This window comes from Dendrobates tinctorius, unplaced genomic scaffold (genome assembly GCF_039654945.1).
Source record: "Dendrobates tinctorius isolate UK_male_01 unplaced genomic scaffold, ASM3965494v1 ptg000019l, whole genome shotgun sequence".
Classification (NCBI taxonomy): Eukaryota; Metazoa; Chordata; class Amphibia; order Anura; family Dendrobatidae; genus Dendrobates; species Dendrobates tinctorius.
Genome location: NW_027361687.1, coordinates 39,829,594 through 39,849,977, shown reverse-complemented (window position 1 = coordinate 39,849,977; position 20,384 = coordinate 39,829,594).

The following is a 20,384-nucleotide window of genomic DNA, read 5'->3' as shown; positions in this document are numbered from 1 at the left end:
TTGATGATGTCATAATCATTTGATGTCATAATCATTGGATGATGTCATAATCATTTTGTTGATGTCATAATCATTTGATGATGTCATAATCATTTGATGTCATAATCATTGGATGATGTCATAATCATTTTGTTGATGTCATAATCATTTGATGTCATAATCATTGGATGATGTCATAATCATTTTGTTGATGTCATAATCATTTGATGATGTCATAATCATTTGATGTCATAATCATTGGATGATGTCATAATCATTTTGTTGATGTCATAATCATTTGATGATGTCATAATCATTAGATGATGTCATAATCATTGGATGATGACATAATCATTTTGTTGATGTCATAATCATTTGATGTCATAATCATTGGATGATGTCATAATCATTTTGTTGATGTCATAATCATTTGATGATGTCATAATCATTAGATGATGTCATAATCATTTTGTTGATGTCACAATCATTTCATGATGTCATAATCATTTGATGTCATAATCATTGGATGATGTCATAATCATTTTGTTGATGTCATAATCATTTGATGATGTCATAATCATTAGATAATGTCATAATCATTTTATTGATGTCATAATCATTTGATGATGTCATAATCATTTTGTTGATGTCATAATGATTTGATGATGTTATAATCATTTGATGTCATAATCATTGGATGATGTCATAATCATTTTGTTGATGTCATAATCATTTGATGATGTCATAATCATTTGATGTCATAATCATTGGATGATGTCATAATCATTTTGTTGATGTCATAATCATTTGATGATGTCATAATCATTAGATGATGTCATAATCATTTTGTTGATGTCATAATCATTTGATGATGTCATAATCATATGATGTAATAATCATTGGATGATGTCATAATCATTTTGTTGATGTCATAATCATTTGATGATGTCATAATCATTAGATGATGTCATAATCATTTTGTTGATGTCATAATGATTTGATGATGTCATAATCATTAGATGATGTCATAATCATTTTGTTGATGTCATAATCATTTGATGATGTCATAATCATTAGATGATGTCATAATCATTTTGTTGATGTCATAATCATTTGATGATGTCATAATCATTTGATGTCATAATCATTGGATGATGTCGTAATCATTTTGTTGATGTCATAATCATTTGATGATGTCATAATCATTTGATGATGTCATAATCATTTTGATGATGTCATAATCATTTGATGATGTCATAATCATTTGATGTCATAATCATTGGATAATGTCATAATCATTTTGTTGATGTCATAATCATTTTATGATGTCATAATCATTTTGTTGATGTCATAATCATTGGATGATGTCATAATCCTTTTGTTGATGTCAATCATTTGATGATGTCATAATCATTAGATGATGTCATAATCATATTGTTGATGTCATAATCATTTGATGATGTCATAATCATTTTGTTGATGTCATAATTATTTCGTTGATGTCATAATGATTTGATGATATCATAATCATTTGATGTCATAATCATTGGATGATGTCATAATCATTTTGTTGATGTCATAATCATTTGATGATGTCATAATCATTTGATGTCATAATCATTGGATGATGTCATAATCATTTTGTTGATGTCATAATCATTTTATGATGTCATAACCATTTTGTTGATGTCATAATCATTGGATGATGTCTTAATCCTTTTGTTGATGTCATAATCATTTGATGATGTCATAATCATTAGATGATGTCATAATCATTTTGTTGATGTCATAATCATTTGATGATGTCATAATCATTTTGTTGATGTCATAATCATTTCGTTGATGTCATAATGATTTGATGATATCATAATCATTTGATGTCATAATCATTGGATGATGTCATAATCATTTTGTTGATGTCATAATCATTTGATGATGTCATAATCATTAGATGATGTCATAATCATTGGATGATGACATAATCATTTTGTTGATGTCATAATCATTTGATGTCATAATCATTGGATGATGTCATAATCATTTTGTTGATGTCATAATCATTTGATGATGTCATAATCATTGGATGATGCCATAATCATTTTGTTGATGTCATAATCATTTGATGATGTCATAATCATTAGATGATGTCATAATCATTGGATGATGACATAATCATTTTGTTGATGTCATAATCATTTGATGTCATAATCATTGGATGATGTCATAATCATTTTGTTGATGTCATAATTAGAGTTGAGCGATACCAGCCGATACTTGAAAATATCGGATCGGAATGGATCGGCCGATCTTAAAAAAAAGTATCGGTATCGCCGATTCCGATACCGGGAACCAATGCAAGTCAATGGGGCCAAAATATCGGAATTAAAAAAAAACCTTTCTTTCCTTGTAGGTTAATTCTACATGAAGAAAAACAACTAAGAATAATGTAGAATGTATTGTGGGAGGTGGAGGAGACATTAAAGCCATAGAGGTTTAGCCCAATCAAATGGAATAGCAGGAATTAAACTTTTTTTTTTAAAGATGTTAGGAGTTACAAAGATATTGACTATGTTAGCCTCATTTATATTTTGCCAGACATGTATGTCTTCTTCTTCTACTTCCTTTTTTTACATTCTTCTTCTTCTTCTTCTACTTCCTTTTTTTACATTCTTCTTCTTCTTCTTCTACTTCCTTTTTTTACATTCTTCTTCTTATTCCTTTTTTTACATTCTTCTTCTTCTTCTTCTACTTCCTTTTTTTACATTCTTCTTCTTCTTCTTCTTCTTCTTCTTCTTCTTCTTCTTCTTCTTCTTCTTCCTTTTCTTACATTCTTCATATTCTTCTTATTCAACAATTATTATTCTACATATTCAGCTTCTTCATCTTCTTCCTATTCTTCTTCATCATATTCTTGTTTGTGTCAGGCATTCCTGTAGTTGTTATCTAGAAAAGTTAGAAGTTTACACCTTCCGTTCTGCCTGTCACAAAAGATTTACAACAGGATTTGTCCGCGTTCAGTTTGGCCTGCAGAAGCAGGCCTTTTCCAGGGGCACCACGAGGAGGAACGGACTCACCCCCATACACTGCTTAGTCTTCTTCTGCTTATAAATAAGATAATATCATTTGCTCAGAGTATTAGTCTTATGCTTAATGTTCTTCTGCTTTGTTTTTTTTATGCTTCTTTGTCTTCTCTCTCTTGTTGTTCTGCATCTTGGTGGTTGTCTTCCTGTTCTTTGTCCTCTTGAACCAGCTGACGGTACTGGCACCCGGAGGGGCAGCAGAAGGAACAAGAGCCAATGGCACTACCGAGGACCAGCTGACGGTGCTGGAACCCGGTTACTAAGCAGGAGGTACCTGTGCTACAAAGCACTACCAAGGACCAGCAGACGTTGCCGGAACTCGGATACCGAGATGGAGGCACCTAGGCCAAACGCTCTGACGAGAACCAGCTGACGGTGCTGGAACCCGGAGGGGTAGCATAAGCTGCAAGAGCAAATGGAAATAGCGAGGACCAGCTGACAGTGCTGGCACCCGGAGGGGCAGCAGAAGGAATAAGAGCCAATGGCACAACCGAGGACCAGCTGACGGTGCTGGAACCCGGTTACTAAGCAGGAGGTACCTGTGCTACAAAGCACTACCAAGGACCAGCAGACGTTGCCGGAACTCGGATACCGAGATGGAGGCACCTAGGCCAAAGGCTCTGACGAGAACCAGCTGACGGTGCTGGAACCCGGAGGGGTAGCATAAGCTGCAAGAGCAAATGGAAATAGCGAGGACCAGCTGACAGTGCTGGCACCCGGAGGGGCAGCAGAAGGAATAAGAGCCAATGGCACAACCGAGGACCAGCTGACGGTGCTGGAACCCGGTTACTAAGCAGGAGGTACCTGTGCTACAAAGCACTACCAAGGACCAGCAGACGTTGCTGGAACTCGGATACCGAGATGGAGGCACCTAGGCCAAAGGCTCTGATGAGAACCAGCTGACGGTGCTGGAACCCGGAGGGGTATCAGAAGTTACCCCTGAAAAGCAAAGTTGGCATGCCGCAAGCTGGCCGCAGTTACCGAATCACACAGTCCTACAGGGGGTGCTTGTCCTACTGGCACTATGGAACAAACCTTTCTTACCAGAACCCGCAGTCCACATAGGAAGCACCTAAACTGCTGGCACCCTAGCCTCGGCTAACCCAACCGCAACACGACATGGCAACTTGGGGTGGCAAACTGACATTGACACTTCCCGGAAACAGCAGGCAGGGCTGGAACCAAGCTGGGCAGGAGGGAGTACCCGTGCCAAAGTCAGTTATGAGCAGCAACTGGCGATGTTGGAGCCCAGGACAAACACTTAGCAGGCTGAGGCCTGATGTGCTGTCAATTGGGAGGCAGCAGGACAGATTGCCATCAAAACAGCAGGGGAACAGCTGACGTTACTGAACCCCACAAACACAGGAGCTAGTGTTTTACTCTGTGAAGACGGCACTTCCGAGCAACAACTGGCTGTGTTGAAGCCCAGGGACAAGCACGGAGCAGGCTTAGGCTGCATTGAAGAAATTTTAAGATCGGTTGTAGACTACTAATTTGAACCAAGCTCCACTTAGGCCTGTGGATTCACTGATTTTCGTATTTCCCCTGTCCTCCAACCCCGCCAGTTACAGCTCCGAAGTGGCGTCTGCACAATCCACACTTGTTCCTGTGTTACAGGTGTTCAGTCCGGTCAGTTAATCCCCTGATGTGTGTCCGGCAATGTCGCCTGCTCTGTCCACATTCCGATAATGGGAATGTGGACAGAGCAGGCGACATTGCCGGACACACATCAGGGGATTAACTGATCGGACTGAACACCTGTAACACAGGAACAAGTGTGGATTGTGCAGACGCCACTTCGGAGCTGTAACTGGCAGGGTTGGAGGACAGGGGAAATACGAGAGACAGTGGAGCCACAGGCCTAATTGGAGCACGGTTAAAAATCAGTAGTGGTACGACTGTGTAGGCAGCAGGAGACTTTGCCATCCACACAGCAGGGGATCAGCTGACATTACTGAACCCCACTGAGACACGGGAGCAAGTATCTCTTTCCGTGTGGACGGCACTTCCGAACTACAACTGGCTGTGTTGAAGCCCAGGAAATAGGAGGGTGTAGGCAGAGGCCTACTGTATTTTGAATGAGTTTACAGCAGGAGAGACTGCCATCCACAAAGCAGGGGATCAGCTGACGTTACTGAACCCCACTGAGACACGGGAGCAAGTATCTCTTTCCGTGTGGACGGCACTTCCGAACTACAACTGGCTGTGTTGAAGCCCAGGAAATAGGAGGGTGTAGGCAGAGGCCTACTGTATTTTGAATGAGTTTACAGCAGGAGAGACTGCCATCCACACAGCAGGGGATCAGCTGACGTTACTGAACCCCACTGAGACACGGGAGCAAGTATCTCTTTCCGTGTGGACGGCACTTCCGAACTACAACTGGCTGTGTTGAAGCCCAGGAAATAGGAGGGTGTAGGCAGAGGCCTACTGAATTTTGAATGAGGTGACAGCAGGAGAGACTGCCATCCACACAGCAGGGGATCAGCTGACGTTACTGAACCCCACTGAGACACGGGAGCAAGTGTCTCTTTCCGTGTGGACGGCACTTCCGAACTACAACTGGCTGTGTTGAAGCCCAGGAAATAGGAGGGTGTAGGCAGAGGCCTACTGAATTTTGAATGAGGTGACAGCAGGAGAGACTGCCATCCACACAGCAGGGGATCAGCTGACGTTACTGAACCCCACTGAGACACGGGAGCAAGTATCTCTTTCCGTGTGGACGGCACTTCCGAACTACAACTGGCTGTGTTGAAGCCCAGGAAATAGGAGGGTGTAGGCAGAGGCCTACTGAATTTTGAATGAGGTGACAGCAGGAGAGACTGCCATCCACACAGCAGGGGATCAGCTGACGTTACTGAACCCCACTGAGACACGGGAGCAAGTATCTCTTTCCGTGTGGACGGCACTTCCGAACTACAACTGGCTGTGTTGAAGCCCAGGAAATAGGAGGGTGTAGGCAGAGGCCTACTGTATTTTGAATGAGTTTACAGCAGGAGAGACTGCCATCCACACAGCAGGGGATCAGCTGACGTTACTGAACCCCACTGAGACACGGGAGCAAGTGTCTCTTTCCGTGTGGACGGCACTTCCGAACTACAACTGGCTGTGTTGAAGCCCAGGAAATAGGAGGGTGTAGGCAGAGGCCTACTGTATTTTGAATGAGTTTACAGCAGGAGAGACTGCCATCCACACAGCAGGGGATCAGCTGACGTTACTGAACCCCACTGAGACACGGGAGCAAGTATCTCTTTCCGTGTGGACGGCACTTCCGAACTACAACTGGCTGTGTTGAAGCCCAGGAAATAGGAGGGTGTAGGCAGAGGCCTACTGAATTTTGAATGAGGTGACAGCAGGAGAGACTGCCATCCACACAGCAGGGGATCAGCTGACGTTACTGAACCCCACTGAGACACGGGAGCAAGTATCTCTTTCCGTGTGGACGGCACTTCCGAACTACAACTGGCTGTGTTGAAGCCCAGGAAATAGGAGGGTGTAGGCAGAGGCCTACTGTATTTTGAATGAGTTTACAGCAGGAGAGACTGCCATCCACACAGCAGGGGATCAGCTGACGTTACTGAACCCCACTGAGACACGGGAGCAAGTGTCTCTTTCCGTGTGGACGGCACTTCCGAACTACAACTGGCTGTGTTGAAGCCCAGGAAATAGGAGGGTGTAGGCAGAGGCCTACTGTATTTTGAATGAGTTTACAGCAGGAGAGACTGCCATCCACACAGCAGGGGATCAGCTGACGTTACTGAACCCCACTGAGACACGGGAGCAAGTATCTCTTTCCGTGTGGACGGCACTTCCGAACTACAACTGGCTGTGTTGAAGCCCAGGAAATAGGAGGGTGTAGGCAGAGGCCTACTGAATTTTGAATGAGGTGACAGCAGGAGAGACTGCCATCCACACAGCAGGGGATCAGCTGACGTTACTGAACCCCACTGAGACACGGGAGCAAGTATCTCTTTCCGTGTGGACGGCACTTCCGAACTACAACTGGCTGTGTTGAAGCCCAGGAAATAGGAGGGTGTAGGCAGAGGCCTACTGTATTTTGAATGAGTTTACAGCAGGAGAGACTGCCATCCACACAGCAGGGGATCAGCTGACGTTACTGAACCCCACTGAGACACGGGAGCAAGTGTCTCTTTCCGTGTGGACGGCACTTCCGAACTACAACTGGCTGTGTTGAAGCCCAGGAAATAGGAGGGTGTAGGCAGAGGCCTACTGTATTTTGAATGAGTTTACAGCAGGAGAGACTGCCATCCACACAGCAGGGGATCAGCTGACGTTACTGAACCCCACTGAGACACGGGAGCAAGTGTCTCTTTCCGTGTGGACGGCACTTCCGAACTACAACTGGCTGTGTTGAAGCCCAGGAAATAGGAGGGTGTAGGCAGAGGCCTACTGAATTTTGAATGAGGTGACAGCAGGAGAGACTGCCATCCACACAGCAGGGGATCAGCTGACGTTACTGAACCCCACTGAGACACGGGAGCAAGTATCTCTTTCCGTGTGGACGGCACTTCCGAACTACAACTGGCTGTGTTGAAGCCCAGGAAATAGGAGGGTGTAGGCAGAGGCCTACTGTATTTTGAATGAGTTTACAGCAGGAGAGACTGCCATCCACACAGCAGGGGATCAGCTGACGTTACTGAACCCCACTGAGACACGGGAGCAAGTATCTCTTTCCGTGTGGACGGCACTTCCGAACTACAACTGGCTGTGTTGAAGCCCAGGAAATAGGAGGGTGTAGGCAGAGGCCTACTGTCTTTGTAATGCGGAGACAGCAGGAGAGACTGCCATCTCCACAGCAGGGGAACAGCTGGCAGTGCTGAACCCCACTAACACTTGAACGAATGTGTTTGGCTCTGTGGAGACGACACTTCTGAACACCAACTGACGCTGTTGGAGCCCAGGATTAGGCGAGGAGCAGGCTGGGGCCTACTGGATTTTGGCAGGTGAAGGCAGCAGGAGACTTGCCATCTCCACAGCAGGGGAACAGCTGGCAGTGCTGAACCCCACTAACACTTGAACGAATGTGTTTGGCTCTGTGGAGACGACACTTCTGAACACCAACTGACGCTGTTGGAGCCCAGGATTAGGCGAGGAGCAGGCTGGGGCCTACTGGATTTTGGCAGGTGAAGGCAGCAGGAGACTTGCCATCTCCACAGCAGGGGAACAGCTGGCAGTGCTGAACCCCACTAACACTTGAACGAATGTGTTTGGTTCTGTGGAGACGACACTTCTGAACACCAACTGACGCTGTTGGAGCCCAGGATTAGGCGAGGAGCAGGCTGGGGCCTACTGGATTTTGGCAGGTGAAGGCAGCAGGAGACTTGCCATCTCCACAGCAGGGGAACAGCTGGCAGTGCTGAACCCCACTAACACTTGAACGAATGTGTTTGGTTCTGTGGAGACGACACTTCTGAACACCAACTGACGCTGTTGGAGCCCAGGATTAGGCGAGGAGCAGGCTGGGGCCTACTGGATTTTGGCAGGTGAAGGCAGCAGGAGACTTGCCATCTCCACAGCAGGGGAACAGCTGGCAGTGCTGAACCCCACTAACACTTGAACGAATGTGTTTGGCTCTGTGGAGACGACACTTCTGAACACCAACTGACGCTGTTGGAGCCCAGGATTAGGCGAGGAGCAGGCTGGGGCCTACTGGATTTTGGCAGGTGAAGGCAGCAGGAGACTTGCCATCTCCACAGCAGGGGAACAGCTGGCAGTGCTGAACCCCACTAACACTTGAACGAATGTGTTTGGTTCTGTGGAGACGACACTTCTGAACACCAACTGACGCTGTTGGAGCCCAGGATTAGGCGAGGAGCAGGCTGGGGCCTACTGGATTTTGGCAGGTGAAGGCAGCAGGAGACTTGCCATCTCCACAGCAGGGGAACAGCTGGCAGTGCTGAACCCCACTAACACTTGAACGAATGTGTTTGGCTCTGTGGAGACGACACTTCTGAACACCAACTGACGCTGTTGGAGCCCAGGATTAGGCGAGGAGCAGGCTGGGGCCTACTGGATTTTGGCAGGTGAAGGCAGCAGGAGACTTGCCATCTCCACAGCAGGGGAACAGCTGGCAGTGCTGAACCCCACTAACACTTGAACGAATGTGTTTGGCTCTGTGGAGACGACACTTCTGAACACCAACTGACGCTGTTGGTGCCCAGGATTACGCATGCCGCATGCAGAGGCCAATGGGCAGCGGTTTTTATGGAGGTTGTGGACTACTACTGATTCTAACCATGCTCCACTTAGGCCTCTGGCTCCACTGTCTCTACTATTTACCCTGGCCTCCAACCCCGCCAGCTACATCTCTGAAGTGGCGTCAGCACAATCTACACTTGTTCCTGTGTTACTGGTGCTCAGTCCCATCAGTTGATCCCCTGATGTTTGTCCGGCAAGTTCGCCAGCTCTGTCCTCATTCCCACTACTGGTTATGGGAATGTGGACAGAGCAGGAGACCTTGCCGGACACACATCAGGGGATAAACTGATGGGACTGAGCCACAGGAACACAGGAACAAGTGTAGATTGTGCTGACGCCACTTCAGAGATGTAGATGGCGGGGTTGGAGGTCAGGGGAAATAGTAGAGACAGTGGAGCCAGAGACCTAAGTTGGGCACGGTTAAAAATCAGTAGTGGTTTGAATGTTGATGGAGCTGGTGACTCTGCCGTCCACACAGCAGGGGATCAGCTGGCATTACTGAACCCCAGTAACACAGGAGCTAGTGTGTTTCTCTGTGCAGACGACACATCTGAGCGACAACTGGCTGTGTTGAAGCACAGGGATTATAGTTCAGGTGGTAGAAAAATGAACACACCAGCAGACCTGGATACAGTTGCCAACCACTAATTTAGTCTGTAAGAGGAATGGCAAAGTCTTTGGAGATCCAGGCCTTGTTCATTTTCAGAAAAGTCAGCCGGTCAACATTATCGGAAGATAGTCGCGTGCGACGGTCTGTTAGTACACCACCTGCGGCACTAAAGACACGTTCCGATAATACACTGGCAGCAGGGCAAGCCAGCACCTCCAATGCATACTGGCTAAGCTCTGGCCATGTATCCAGCTTAGAGACCCAAAACTTGAAGGGGGAAGAGCCATCTGGGAGTACAGCGACAGGGCAAGACATGTAGTCTGACACCATCTGACGGAAGCGTTGCCTCCTGCTGACTCGAGGCGTCGCTGATGGTGTAGACAATTGTGGTGGACACACAAAACTTTGCCACATTTGGGCCATAGTGGTCTTGCCTTGTGCTGCGGCACTGCCTCTGCTCCCTCTTTGTGCAGAGTTTCCTCCACTGCCTCGACGCACAGAGCTGCTTTGTAAAGCACTTGCAACAATGCTGTCGGGTGGAATGGAAAACATTATGGACTGCACCAGTGACTCTTCGTACTCCCGCATTTTACGCTCCCGGTTCAACGTTGGTATGAGCCTTTGTACGCTGTCCCGGTAGCGAGGATCTAGGAGGGTGTACACCCAATAATCAGCCGAGACGAGAATGTGGGCGATGCGGCGGTCGTTTCTCAGGCACTGCAGCATGAAATCAACCATGTGCTGCAGACTCCCAACTGCCAAAGAACCGCTGTCCCCTGTTTGAGGCGTGACCTCGACCTGCTCTGCATCACCCCACCCTCGCTGTACATACTGAGTAGAGGTTTGTGTACCTCCCTCCTCTGGAGAGATGTCTTCCTCCTCCATCGACTCCTCCTCATCCTCCTCACAAAGTGTCCCCTGCCTAGGCCTTTGTGAGGAAACACGTAGCGCAGACTGTCCAGAAGCAGATGGCATTTGGGACTCCTCATCCTCCACCTCTTCTGAAACCTCATCCCTTAGTGCTTGCAGTGTTTGTTGAAGCAGGCAGATAAGGGGGACAGTCATGCTGACTAGTGCATCATCTGCACTCGCCATCCGCGTGGATTCATCGAAGGCACGCAAAACGAGGCAGATGTCCTTCATAGAGGCCCACTCAATGGTGCTGAAGTGTGAACGGCGCACAGTGCGACTTGTTTGCGCCTGATGCAGCTGGTACTCCATGACTGCTGCCTGCTGCTCACACAACCGCTCCAACATATGTAACGTTGAATTCCACCGGGTGGGTAGGTCACATATGATGCGATGTTCTGGAAGGCCAAATCGTCGCTGCAGAGCAGCGAGGCGCGATCTTGCCGTGCTGGAACGTCGCAAGTGAGCGCACTCTATGCGGACCTTGTGCAACAGTGCATCAAGATCCGGATAGTCCCTCAGAAAGCTCTGCACGACCAAGTTAAGAACATGTGCCAGACATGGGATGTGTGTGAGGTTGCCTAGGCCAAGAGCTGCCACCAGATTTCGGCCATTGTCACACACTACCAAGCCCGGCTGGAGATTCGCTGGCCCAAACCACACATCGCTCTCCAGCTTGATAGCATTCCAGAGCTCCTGCGCTGTGTGGCTTCGATTCCCCAAAGAAATTAATTTGAGTACAGCCTGTTGACGTTTGGCCACGGCTGTGCTCATATCGGTCGTAACAGGCTCCTGCTCTGCTGTTTCTGAGGAACTTGAGTAGGAGGAGGAGTCTATGTGTACAGACTGGAGTCCTGCAATCCGTGGCGTTGGAAGAACACGTACAGCGCCACTCTCCAGATCCGTACCCGGCTCCACAACATTGACCCAGTGGGCAGTGAGGGAAAGGTATCGTCCCTGTCCATGGTTACTGGTCCACGCATCGGTGGTCAGGTGGACCTTGCTACTAACGGCGTTTAGTAGCGCATGTTTTATTTTGCCCTCAACATGTTTCTGCAGGGCAGGGACGGCTCGCCTGCTGAAATAAAAGCGGCTGGGCACGTTGTATTGGGGGACTGCCAATGCCATTAAGTCCCGGAAGGTGTCAGTGTCCACCAGCCTGAATGACAGCATTTCAACTGCCAGAAGTTTGGCAATGCCAGCATTCAGAGACTGTGCTCGGGGATGGTTTGCCGAGTAAGGGCGCCTTTTATCCCATGCCTGTGCTACCGATGGCTGTGATGGATGGGAACGTGCTGTTATGGGTGGAATCTGACAGGGTCTCCGGACAACAGTGGCAGAGGCTCTTCCTTGGCGATCCTGTGAGGAAGCCGAACCAGCAGTGTGTGAGCTGGAGGAAGAGGGCCCAACACGAACTGAAGAGGTGGTAGGTGGTGCTGTACGTTGGCCTACGTCTTGAGGGTGTCTATGCAACTCCAACTCGTGCTTGGTGCGCACATGTTTCCACATATTTGTGGTATTGAGGTTGCTGACATTTCTCCCTCTTTTGACTCTCTGATGACACAGCTTGCATTTGACAAAGCAAATGTCATCTGCAACTGTGTCAAAAAAGGACCACGCACTGCAACTCTTGTGAGCGCCCGGTTTGCCTTTGGAAGGAGGAATGCTCCTAACGGGTGCCGAAGTGGAGGGTACAGGCAACCAAGTCTTCCCCCTCCCTCTGCCTCCTGTTTTGGCCGGTAGGGGAATCTCTTCCTCCGAGCTGCTCCCACCACCTTCCTGTTGCTCACGCCATGATGGGTCAAGGACCTCATCATCTTCCCTCCCCTCTTCAAACAGCTGCTTCTCCGGGGTTGTCTCGCCAGCACCGTACGCACCAGAAAGTGGCAACTGAGTCTCGTCATCATCTGATGCGTACTGAGGTGTGCTGACCATAGGCACTGGCCCACTCGCCTCTTCAGATTCAGAGGGACAAAGAAGTTGCGCATCACTGCATACTCCCTCTTCTTCACATTCAGGAATGCTGCTTGGCTGGCCCCCTCTTTCCAAGCCAACAGATTCCGAGAACAGAAGTAGAGATTGTGATGGCTCCTGTCCATGTCTCTCTGACTGCCTGGGCACTTTGGCAGGTGGTGAAGAGACAGATGGTTGCTCTTCGGTGCTCTGACCCTGAGAGGATGCGGAAGTAATTGAAGTCGATGCGTTAGCTGCCATCCATCCGACAACGGCTTCAATTTGTTCCTCCCGCAGCAGTGGGGTACGTTGAGGTCCTACAAAGCTGCGCATAAAGGACTGTTGCCTGCTAAAACTGGGGGATGCTGATCCACTGGTGCCCGCAGCAGGCCCAGAATCCCCACGTCCTCTACCTGTAGAATCCCCACGTCCTCTCCCTGCAGAATCCCCACGTCCTCTCCCTGCTGAAACTCCACGCCCACGCCCACGCCCCCGCGCCTTACTCCCTGCCTTCTTCATCTTGCAAGACTGCTTAAGATAGGCAAAAAAGGACAAAGGGGGGCCTTAGTGTGCTTATTCCTGAACAGCTGGTTACAGGTACAAGAAACACTAATTTTATGAAGTGTGTGTGTGTGGACTAGACTTTAATAGGAGCTGATGTGGCCTACACAAGTTCAAAATGTAGTGTTTGGTGAACTTTTTATGTGGTTTCTTTGTTTGAAACAAACTCAAAGTATGAGAACAAAGAATTGAAACTGATAGTATCACCAACTTTTTGGAGCTATTACAATGCAGGCAGGTAACCTACAATGCAAAAGATGAGGCTCCAAAAAAATTGGGTAATACTAATCTGGCTGCGCCGGCAGGGCACAAGCCAGAAAAAAAGGCTCCTCTATCTACTCCTATATAGTGTTTGCAACCAACCAATGTTGATGGATACGGATGGATGCACACTAATAGGAGAAGAAAAAATGAGCTGCACTCAGAGACAAATATGTGTGAGGCAGTGACGCACGTTGAGCGTCCTACAACCAGACGTAGCTGCAGGACACTCTACTCAGCGTGAGCTGCACTCACACACAGTCAGAGACCTCTCAGACAGCCGTCAACAGTGCAGCTAAGTGGGCACTGGCACTGACAGGCTGCAGAAAGGCTCCGCTGTGTACTCCTATATAGTGTTTGCAACCACCGTAGATGGAGACGGATGGATGCACACTAATAGAAGAAAAAATGAGCTGCACTCAAATAAAAATATGTGTGAGGCAGTGACGCACGCTGAGCGTCCTACAGCCAGACGTAGCTGCAGGACACACTACTCAGCATGAGCTGCACTCACACACAGTCAGAGACCTCTCAGACAGCCGTGAACAGTGCAGCAAAGTGGACACTAGCACTGAAAGGCTGCAGAAAGGCTCCGCTGTCTACTACTAGTGTTTGCAACCAACGTATATGGATACGGATGGAAGCACACTAGATTGAAATTATTTAAAAAATGCAGCTCAAAAAATAAAAGATGTATGAGGCAGCAGTGATCACACTGGGTGGCCTACAGCCTGACGTGGCTGCAGGACCCACTCCACAGCGTGAGCTGCACTCACACAGCCCTTGCAGACAGCTGTGAAAACAGCGCTGCTAGGGAAAAGCAAGCTACAGTGGTGGTTTATGTAGCCTGGATAAAGCACAATATTGTTTTTAGAATCGCTATTTCTAACTGTCCCTCACAGTCTTCTACAGCAGCCTGTCCCTAACTGAATTCACAGCAGAGTGACCAGAAATGGCGGCTGCGGTGGCTTTTATAGTGCATCATGACATCATTTCGGCAGCCAATCACAGCCATGCCAATAGTTAACATGCCTACATGCCTAACAGGATGTGCCCACACTTCGGAGGATTCCCATTGGCTTAATCAAAGCAAGCAGGCTCATAGCATGATGGGAACTTCCTATTCCGATTCCGATCCCGGAATCCGATATGAAAAAAGTATCGGAATTAAGTATCGGAATTCCGATACCGCTGATATCGGCCGATACCCGATACTTGCGGTATCGGAATGCTCAACACTAATGATGACATTATCATTTTGTTGATGTCATAATCATTTGATGTCATAATCATTGGATGATGTCATAATCATTTTGTTGATGTCATAATCATTTGATGATGTCATAATCATTTGATGATGTCATAATCATTAGATGATGTCATAATCATTTTGTTGATGTCACAATCATTTCATGATGTCATAATCATTTGATGTCATAATCATTGGATGATGTCATAATCATTTTGTTGATGTCATAATCATTTGATGATGTCATAATCATTAGATAATGTCATAATCATTTTGTTTAAGTCATAATCATTTGATGATGTCATAATCATTTTGTTGATGTCATAATGATTTGATGATGTCATAATCATTTGATGTCATAATCATTGGATGATGTCATAATCATTTTGTTGATATCATAATCATTTGATGATGTCATAATCATTAGATGATGTCATAATCATTTTGTTGATGTCATAATCATTTTGTTGATGTCATAATCATTTGACGATGTCATAATCATTTGATGTTATAATCATTGGATGATGTCATAATCATTTTGTTGATGTCATAATCATTTGATGATGTCATAATCATTTGATGTTATAATCATTGGATGATGTCATAATCATTTTGTTGATGTCATAATCATTTGATGATGTCATAATCATTTTGTTGATGTCATAATCATTTGATGATGTCATAATCATTTGATGTCATAATCATTGGATGATGTCATAATCATTTTGTTGATGTCATAATCATTTGATGATGTCATAATCATTTGATGTTATAATCATTGGATGATGTCATAATCATTTTGTTGATGTCATAATCATTTGATGATGTCATAATCATTTGATGTTATAATCATTGGATGATGTCATAATCATTTTGTTGATGTCATAATCATTTGATGATGTCATAATCATTAGATGATGTCATAATCATTTTGTTGATGTCATAATCATTTGATGATGTCATAATCATTTGATGTCATAATCATTGGATGATGTCATAATCATTTTGTTGATGTCATAATCATTTGATGATGTCATAATCATTAGATGATGTCATAATCATTTTGTTGATGTCATAATCATTAGATGATGTCATAATCATTTTGTTGATGTCATAATCATTTGATGATGTCATAATCATTTGATGATGTCATAATCATTAGATGATGTCATAATCATTTTGTTGATGTCATAATCATTTGATGATGTCATAATCATTTGATGTCATAATCATTGGATGATGTCATAATCATTTTGTTGATGTCATAATCATTTGATGATGTCATAATCATTTGATGTCATAATCATTGGATGATGTCATAATCTTTTTTTTGATGTCATAATCATTTGATGTCATAATCATTGGATGATGTCATAATCATTGGATGATGACATAATCATTTTGTTGATGTCATAATCATTTGATGTCATAATCATTGGATGATGTCATAATCATTTTGTTGATGTCATAATCATTTGATGATGTCATAATCATTAGATGATGTCATAATCATTTGATGATGTCATAATCATTAGATAATGTCATAATCATTTTGTTGATGTCACAATCATTTCATGATGTCATAATCATTTGATGTCATAATCATTGGATGATGTCATAATCATTTTGTTGATGTCATAATCATTTGATGATGTCATAATCATTAGATAATGTCATAATCATTTTGTTGATGTCATAATCATTTGATGATGTCATAATCATTTTGTTGATGTCATAATGATTTGATGATGTCATAATCATTTGATGTCATAATCAATGGATGATGTCATAATCATTTTGTTGATGTCATAATCATTTGATTATGTCTTAATCATTTGATGTAATAATCATTGGATGATGTCATAATCATTTTGTTGATGTCATAATCATTTGATGATGTCATAATCATTAGATGATGTCATAATCATTTTGTTGATGTCATAATCATTTGATGATGTCATAATCTTATGATGTAATAATCACTGGATGATGTCATAATCATTTTGTTGATGTCATAATCATTTGATGATGTCATAATCATTAGATGATGTCATAATCATTTTGTTGATGTCATAATCATTTGATGATGTCATAATCATTAGATGATGTCATAATCATTTTGTTGATGTCATAATCATTTGATGATGTCATAATCATTTGATGTCATAATCATTGGATGATGTCGTAATCATTTTGTTGATGTCATAATCATTTGATGATGTCATAATCATTTGATGATGTCATAATCATTTTGATGATGTCATAATCATTTGATGATGTCATAATCATTGGATAATGTCATAATCATTTTGTTGATGTCATAATCATTTTATGATGTCATAATCATTTTGTTGATGTCATAATCATTGGATGATGTCATAATCCTTTTGTTGATGTCATAATCATTTGATGATGTCATAATCATTAGATGATGTCATAATCATATTGTTGATGTCATAATCATTTGATGATGTCATAATCATTTTGTTGATGTCATAATCATTTCGTTGATGTCATAATGATTTGATGATATCATAATCATTTGATGTCATAATCATTGGATGATGTCATAATCATTTTGTTGATGTCATAATCATTTGATGATGTCATAATCATTTGATGTCATAATCATTGGATGATGTCATAATCATTTTGTTGATGTCATAATCATTTTATGATGTCATAATCATTTTGTTGATGTCATAATCATTGGATGATGTCATAATCCTTTTGTTGATGTCATAATCATTTGATGATGTCATAATCATTAGATGATGCCATAATCATTTTGTTGATGTCATAATCATTTGATGATGTCATAATCATTTTGTTGATGTCATAATCATTTCGTTGATGTCATAATGATTTGATGATATCATAATCATTTGATGTCATAATCATTGGATGATGTCATAATCATTTTGTTGATGTCATAATCATTTGATGATGTCATAATCATTAGATGATGTCATAATCATTGGATGATGACGTAATCATTTTGTTGATGTCATAATCATTTGATGTCATAATCATTGGATGATGTCATAATCATTTTGTTGATGTCATAATCATTTGATGATGTCATAATCATTGGATGATGTCATAATCATTTTGTTGATGTCATAATCATTTGATGATGTCATAATCATTAGATGATGTCATAATCATTGGATGATGACATAATCATTTTGTTGATGTCATAATCATTTGATGTCATAATCATTGGATGATGTCATAATCATTTTGTTGATGTCATAATCATTTGATGATGTCATAATCATTTTGTTGATGTCATAATCATTTCGTTGATGTCATAATGATTTGATGATATCATAATCATTTGATGTCATAATCATTGGATGATTTCATAATCATTTTGTTGATGTCATAATCATTTGATGATGTCATAATCATTAGATGATGTCATAATCATTGGATGATGACATAATCATTTTGTTGATGTCATAATCATTTGATGTCATAATCATTGGATGATGTCATAATCATTTTGTTGATGTCATAATCATTTGATGATGTCATAATCATTAGATGATGTCATAATCATTTTGTTGATGTCATAATCATTTCATGATGTCATAATCATTTGATGTCATAATCATTGGATGATGTCATAATCATTTTGTTGATGGCATAATCATTTGATGATGTCATAATCATTAGATAATGTCATAATCATTTTGTTGAAGTCATAATCATTTGATGATGTCATAATCATTTTGTTGATGTCATAATCATTTTGTTGATGTCATAATGATTTGATGATGTCATAATCATTTGATGTCATAATCATTGGATGATGTCATAATCATTTTGTTGATGTCATAATCATATGATGATGTCATAATCATTTGATGTCATAATCATTGGATGATGTCATAATCATTTTGTTGATGTCATAATCATTTGATGATGTCATAATCATTAGATGATGTCATAATCATTTTGTTGATGTCATAATCATTTTGTTGATGTCATAATCATTTGATGATGTCATAATCATTTGATGATGTCATAATCATTAGATGATGTCATAATCATTTTGTTGATGTCATAATCATTTCATGATGTCATAATCATTTGATTTCATAATCATTGGATGATGTCATAATCATTTTGTTGATGGCATAATCATTTGATGATGTCATAAACATTAGATAATGTCATAATCATTTTGTTGAAGTCATAATCATTTGATGATGTCATAATCATTTTGTTGATGTCATAATAATTTTGTTGATGTCATAATGATTTGATGATGTCATAATCATTTGATGTCATAATCATTGGATGATGTCATAATCATTTTGTTGATGTCATAATCATTTGATGATGTCATAATCATTTGATGTCATAATCATTGGATGATGTCATAATTATTTTGTTGATGTCATAATCATTTGATGATGTCATAATCATTAGATGATGTCATAATCATTTTGTTGATGTCATAATCATTTTGTTGATGTCATAATCATTTGATGATGTCATAATCATTTGATGATGTCATAATCATTTGATGATGTCATAATCATTTTGTTGATGTCATAATCATTTGATGATGTCATAATCATTTGATGTCATAATCATTGGATGATGTCATAATCATTTTGTTGATGTCATAATCATTTGATGATGTCATAATCATTTGATGTCATAATCATTGGATGATGTCATAATCATTTTGTTGATGTCATAATCATTTGATGTCATAATCATTGGATGATGTCATAATCATTTTGTTGATGTCATAATCATTTGATGATGTCATAATCATTTGATGTCATAATCATTGGATGATGTCATAATCATTTTGTTGATGTCATAATCATTTGATGATGTCATAATCATTAGATGATGTCATAATCATTGGATGATGACATAATCATTTTGTTGATGTCATAATCATTTGATGTCATAATCATTGGATGATGTCATAATCATTTTGTTGATGTCATAATCATTTGATTATATCATAATCATTAGATGATGTCATAATCATTTTGTTGATGTCACAATCATTTCATGATGTCATAATCATTTGATGTCATAATCATTGGATGATGTCATAATCATTTTGTTTATGTCATAATCATTTGATGATGTCATAATCATTAGATAATGTCATAATCATTTTGTTTAAGTCATAATCATTTGATGATGTCATAATCATTTTGTTGATGTCATAATGATTTGATGATGTCATAATCATTTGATGTCATAATCATTGGATGATGTCATAATCATTTTGTTGATGTCATAATCATTTGATGATGTCATAATCATTTGATGATGTCATAATCATTTTGTTGATGTCATAATCATTTTGTTGATGTCATAATCATTTGATGATGTCATAATCATTTGATGTTATAATCATTGGATGATGTCATAATCATTTTGTTGATGTCATAATCATTTGATGATGTCATAATCATTTGATGTTATAATCATTGGATGATGTCATAATCATTTGTTGATGTCATAATCATTTGATGATGTCATAATCATTTTGTTGATGTCATAATCATTTGATGATGTCATAATC